Below are 6,406 nucleotides of genomic sequence, written 5' to 3' on the forward strand. Positions count from 1 at the left end.
GAGGGAGGAGAGGAGGAGAGAGGAGGGTGAGGGAGGAGAGGAGGTGAGAGGGAGGGGGGAGGGAGGGGAGGAGAGGGGAGAGGAGGGAGGGAGGAGAGGAGGTGGAGGGAGGGAGGGGGTGAGAGGGAGGAGAGGAGGTGAGAGGGAGGAGAGGAGGTGAGAGGGAGGAGAGGAGGTGAGAGGGAGGAGAGGGAGGAGAGGAGGGAGGAGGGAGGAGGAGGAGGGAGGGAGGAGGTGAGAGGGAGGAGAGGAGGTGAGAGGGAGGAGAGGAGGTGAGAGGGAGGAAAGATGGAGGAAAGGAGGCAGAGGGGGAGAGAGAGGGAGAGGGAGAGAGGGAGGAGAGGGGGGAGGAGGAGGAGGAGGAGAGGGAGAGGAGAGGAGGGGAGGAGAGGGAGGAGAGGGGAGGAGGTGAGAGGGAGAAGGTGAGAGGGAGGAGGTGAGGAGAGGAAAGGAGGTGAGAGGGAGGGAGGAAGAAAGGAGGGCAGAGGAGAGGAGGGGAGGTGAGGGAGGAGAGGACGAGGAGGAGATGAGGTGAGAGAGAAGGTGAGGGAGGTGAGGAGGGCAGAGGAGACACTCATCATTAAGAGTCACCCTGAAGTTAAGCCAATCAGAGTTTAGAGACCACATTAGCAGATTAAAAGGTTGTGGGGGAAAAGCACCAATCAGGATGAAGCCCATAGAGATTATCACACCTCTGAAGGTGTTGAACTTGACACTGTACTGTAGTGGCCACCAGTCATATACCAGCTTCAGAACATGCTTCATATCCATGATGTGGCACTAAATGACACATCATTTAACACAGCTGAGTGAAAATAAACTGGTAATTATTATCCATCAAGTATATTATGAACGTCAGATGATGAGTGACAGCAATGTGCCGACTAACACATTACATGTAGGATGCACGATAATTATCGGGCCGATAATTATCGGGCCGATATCAGCAATTATGATGTCATCCCGATAACGTTATTGATAGCTCCGATAACATATAATACATTTTTTGGTTAAAAGAAATCCGGTGTGAGGCGGTTAGGTGGCCGAGCGGAGATTGCGTTCGTCACCAACCCCGGAGCTGTGAGCTGGATTCGCCTGTTCGAATCCAGCTCACAGCTCCGGTGTTGTCACCAGCTTGGCTGGCCGTCTGCACTAATACAATTGGCTGTATTAGAGGGTGGGAGAAGCTGGCGGGGTGGGTCCGGGTCGTTGTAAACAGCGACTCCTACAGTTCGGTCGGGGCGCCTGCTAAGCGCGGATAGGACTGAGGGGGATAGTGTGGTCCTCCCACACGCTACGCCCTCTCGATGAGAATCCGCGCTGCCAGGTGGAAAGAAGCGGTGATTGGCTGGACGTGTGTCGGAGGAAGCACGTGGTAGCCTCCACTCTCCCAGATGATCTGACTGTGGGGGGTAAGTGCGCAGCGACCAGGAAGGGACTGGGAATTGGCATACGACTAACATGGGATGGGAGAAAATCGGAGAAAAAAATTGAGGGGAAAAAAGATAAAAAAAAAATAAAAAAATCCGGTGTGGGTGGATTTGGATGAAGGGCGCTTGTTTTTATTATAGCCTCCTCCCGTTTTGCCAGTACTGTGGTAAAACTGATAGCGTGTGGTTTAGGAACAGGGAGTTTTTCACAAATCCAGCGCTCCCTTTCTTGGCTGTGACGTAGTCACGTTACATTCGGAGACAGACAGTCGATCTGCCAATTACGTCCCACGGCTTGCACCCACCTCTTCTTCTTACCACCAATCAGAAGCTCTCGTTCGTTTATTTACCTCCGGATTGTCAGCCATTACTCTACTCGGAGCTAACGTTATAGTCCCGCCAGCCACATTGACAAGTACCAGCGCTTATACATTACTGGCAAATGTCTTGTTGCACTTGTGGCAACGAGCGTTGTCAGCATCGACTTTAGTAAAATAGACCCAGACTTTTGAACATTTCGTTCTGTCCGCCATTATGAGAGCAGAGCTGTCTGTACTCGGTGTTTGTGTGTGGGAGGGGAAGAGAGGAGAGAGCAGGCAGCCCGCTCCCCGCGCAGGCAGAAACACAGAGGCAGGAGAGATATAGACAACGGCCAACAAGATTAGTTTGCGACGTTTAAATTCCTAAAAAAAAAACTCCATAATTTCTCGAGTACCGATAGCAGTACCGATGACGTCGGAGCTTATAAATACTAAAAAAAATAATATATATATATATATATATATACAGTTAAAAAAAATATTATAATACAATAAATATCGGTTATCGGTATCGGCTTGAGGAGCATAAAGTTATCGGTATCGGTGTCAAAAAATCAATATCGTGCATCCCTAATTACATGTAGCAAAGCCAGTAGCCTATAGGTGTGTGATGTGCAGGACAGGCCTACGCAGAATCACCAGGGACGATATGAAGAGACAGATTTATTTTGGTTTAATGTTGAGATTGTGATTTCTACATTTATGTGGACATACATCATTTCTTTTCCAGCACTTTCAGGCCACAAAATATTCCCAAATATAGCGGTTGGGGGCCGGTGACGGTAATGACCAGGATTTATGCTCCATTTGAATAATAATATGGTTTGCTTTACTCCACGGTTTAATCCAACTTCATTTGTTGGCGAGAGAGTCAGGTGCCATCTTTTGCATACCCTCTCGTCTGAAAACACTTCCCCATAAAGACGACGACGCAATAGTCTCTTACGATTTTGGAAACTGCGCTTCAGATTTTTTAGATTTTGTCATTATTATGGTATATTTAAGACACAACAACACGCAGATAGAGAAGTGGATTGAGGAAGGGCTCCGTGATTAATCACTAGAGGAACAGCTCACTTAAGAGCCTATAGATAGCAATGTTGCACATTACAGAAAGCTGGCTCATTCTATACACTGATGAAGACTGTGATGACCAGGCCACATTCTATACGCTGATGAAGACTGTGATGACCAGCCAGGCCACATTCTATACGCTGATGAAGACTATAATGACCAGCCAGGCCACATTCTATACTCTGACAACAACTCCACTGTAATGACCAGCCAGGCCACACCCAAGGTCACGCTTCAAGGTCATTTTATCCTAAAGTGCATTCCAGAATATCACAACACAATTCACGGAGCAAAGTGGAAAAACAGACTAAACATAAAGTGGAGGTACATACATATCCCAGCACCGATGTGATTACAACCATAATAGCAGTGATTAACCTACTATCTAGTAAACACACTGGCAGGAGTCAGGACCAAACTATCACCAAACAGCCTAAAAATCTAAATTCTAAAAAATCTGATTAGCACTATTAGTAGTAGTAATTTATATATATTATACCCAGTTTAATTACCTGTTCATTGTATATTACTACTGCACTTTATTGTTACATTTACACTCCGATTGGACGGCAAACTTATTTTCGTTGTACTGTACTTTACGTATATACAATATATCATCACAATAACAATACATTTGAATCTAATAGAACCTAAAAAAAAGAAAAGTCTCCATCTCTGCAGACCTCTAATGTAAATGGCCAGCAGGGGGCGTGCGGTGAAGTGCTCAACAACAGAGATCACAACAGGGGACGACAGGGGTCTATATGGACCGAGGGCACGCAGGGCAGCGGACACATGACGACAGCGTGGCACCGTCATCATCGAGGACACTGTCATGACGGAGGCCGCGCCGCCGGGCTCCGTCTCTAGAGAGCGGCAGCACAAGACAAACCCGTCCGTCTTCAAGGGAGAGCGGCGTCCGTTTTGACAATAGGTATGAATGAGAGTCTCGTGAGAGAATGACAACGAGGTCACACGGGGTCACATTACAACCGGTACTCGTAGTAGGTCAGGGTATGAGAGGAAACCGCACTCATGATCATGATACGCAGGGGCGTATCATGTTTAACCCTTTCACGTATATATACCTTCTGATAGGAGCGATTGGAATTTTTGAGAAAAGAACATTCCAACGATGATGTCACTCCAATGGATATCGGCCGTTAGTTAAGTTAGTTAGTCAACGATAGAACTCAGAGTTCTGAGAGTTCTGGGTTAATGTGCAAACCGTCTCTCTCTAGCTGGTGTCTTTGATCTGCTCCTGGACCAGCTCGTTAGCTCCACGCTGGAGCTCTATGTTGCTCCTTCAGCGCTGGCTGGGTCAACACTGTGTGTTCAGGCCGGGAGCGGCAGACAGTATCGACCTCTCTTGACGACGGGCCACATGCTCAGAGGGGCTGTCATACAAAACACACACAGCCACCTACAAGAGGGCCAGCAGCTGGTGTGGGAATGCCAGGCTGTACGGTGTGTGCCAGGCTGTACGGTGTGTGCCAGGCTGTATGGTGTGTGCCAGGCTGTATGGTGTGTGCCAGGCTGTATGGTGTGTGCCAGGCTGTATGGGGTGTGCCAGGCTGTATGGTGTGCCCAGGCTGTACGGTGTGTCGTGCCCAGGCTGTACTGTACGGGTGTGCCAGGCTGTACGGTGTGCCCAGGCTGTAACGGGTGTGTGCCCAGGCTGTACTGTACGGTGTGCCCAGGCTGTATGGTGTGGCCAGGCTGTACGGTGTGCCCAGGCTGTATGGAGTGTGCCCAGGGCTGTACTGTACGGGTGTGCCAGGCTGTACGGTGTGCCCAGGCTGTACGGTGTGTGCCCAGGCTGTACTGTACGGTGTGCCCAGGCTGTATGGTGTGCCCAGGCTGTACTGTACGGTTGTGCCAGGCTGTACGGTGTGCCCAGGCTGTACGGTGTGTGCCCAGGCTTGTACTGTACGGTGTCTGCCAGGCTGTATGGAGTGTGCCAGGCTGTATGGGTGTGTGTGCCCAGGCTGTACTGTACGGTGTGTGCCAGGCTGTATGGAGTGTGCCAGGCTGTACGGTGTGTGCCCAGGCTGTACTGTACGGTGTGCCAGGCTGTATGGAGTGTGCCAGGCTGTATGGTGTGTGCCAGGCTGTATGGTGTGTGCCAGGCTGTATGGTGTGTGCCAGGCTGTATGGTGTGTGCCAGGCTGTATGGTGTGTGCCAGGCTGTATGGTGTGTGCCAGGCTGTATGGTGTGTGCCAGGCTGTATGGTGTGTGCCCAGGCTGTACTGTACGGTGTGTGCCAGGCTGTACTGTACGGTGTGCCAGGCTGTACGGTGTGCCAGGCTGGACGGTTCAGGGGCTGTCGCATGCCCACCTCCATCAGGCTCGCCCCCCTCGACAGATGCCTTCAAGTCTAGACTAAAAACCCACCTTCTACTTATTAGCTTTTCCGATGTACAATGACTCATGCCCTGTGTGCCCGTGTGTTTGCCCGTGTGTCCTCCCGTAAAACTGAGATGTGATTGTTGTCTATATGTTGTCTAGATGTATCCATGTGTATCTACCCTCTACACAGCACTTTGGTCGACACGTGTCATGTTTAAATGTGCTCCATGAATAAATCTGATCGGTTGACTGATTGATTGGACGCCGGTTGTGCCAGCTTGTTGTTGTTGTCGTGTGGCTCCCTCCAGGTGATGCCAGCGGGGGCCCCCAGGGGCCACGATGTGGACGACGGGCCGGTCCCGACATAGACCTGCTGCCACCAGATCGGGATCAGCAGGTAACTCCATCAACACCACCAAGAGCTGGGGGACCACGGAGAAGACGGCCAAAGACAGATGCAAGTGGAGAAACCTTCTTTGTTGTTGCTGCCCTATGATGCGCCAGCCGGCATAATGCCGGGGATGAGTAAGTAAGTAAAGGTAACGCCGTCATTGTTACAAGATGGAAAGAGAGAGAGAGAGGAGAGAGAGAGAAACAGAGACTGATGGAACTCACACAGTGACCGACAGAGAGATGGAACTAGAAATATTGAACTCATAGAGGAGGGGGGGGGGGGGAAGAGAGAGAGAGAGAGAGAGAGAGAGAGAGAGAGAGAGAGAGAGAGAGAGAGAGAGAGAGAGAGAAACAGAGAGAGAAAAAATTTACGGGGCTCCTGTCTACACAGAGAAAGGCCTGAGACCTACAATGAACCAGGGACTGAGAGAGACATAAGTAGAGCGGCCAGTGAGAGAGAGAGAGAGAGAGAAGAGAGAGAGAGAGAGAGAGAGAGCGAGAGAGACAACGGTGAGTGCAGGAGAGAGGAGGGAACAGTATCATACTACACTAGCAGAGCAGGTCATAGCTTGAGCTGACTGGGGGGGGGGGGGGGGGGGGGGGGGGGGGGGGGGGGGGGCGGAGCCTAGCAAAAACAAAACGACACCTGCCCTCCCTCTTCCTGCCCGGTGGGAGAAAGGGCCTCGCCTCGGCTGAACTGCACCGAGCAAACAAGAGAATAACAACAAAGAAGCCCCAAACTTAAATAAACGTTTCTCTGTGAAGTGAAACGAGCCGCCAGCCCTGCGGCTCCTGTCAGGTCTGTCAGCCGAGTTTGATCTATAGGGGTGGATGGGGAT

This window comes from Notolepis coatsorum, assembly GCF_963971535.1.
Source record: "Notolepis coatsorum genome assembly, chromosome: 17".
Taxonomy (NCBI): Eukaryota; Metazoa; Chordata; class Actinopteri; order Aulopiformes; family Paralepididae; genus Notolepis; species Notolepis coatsorum.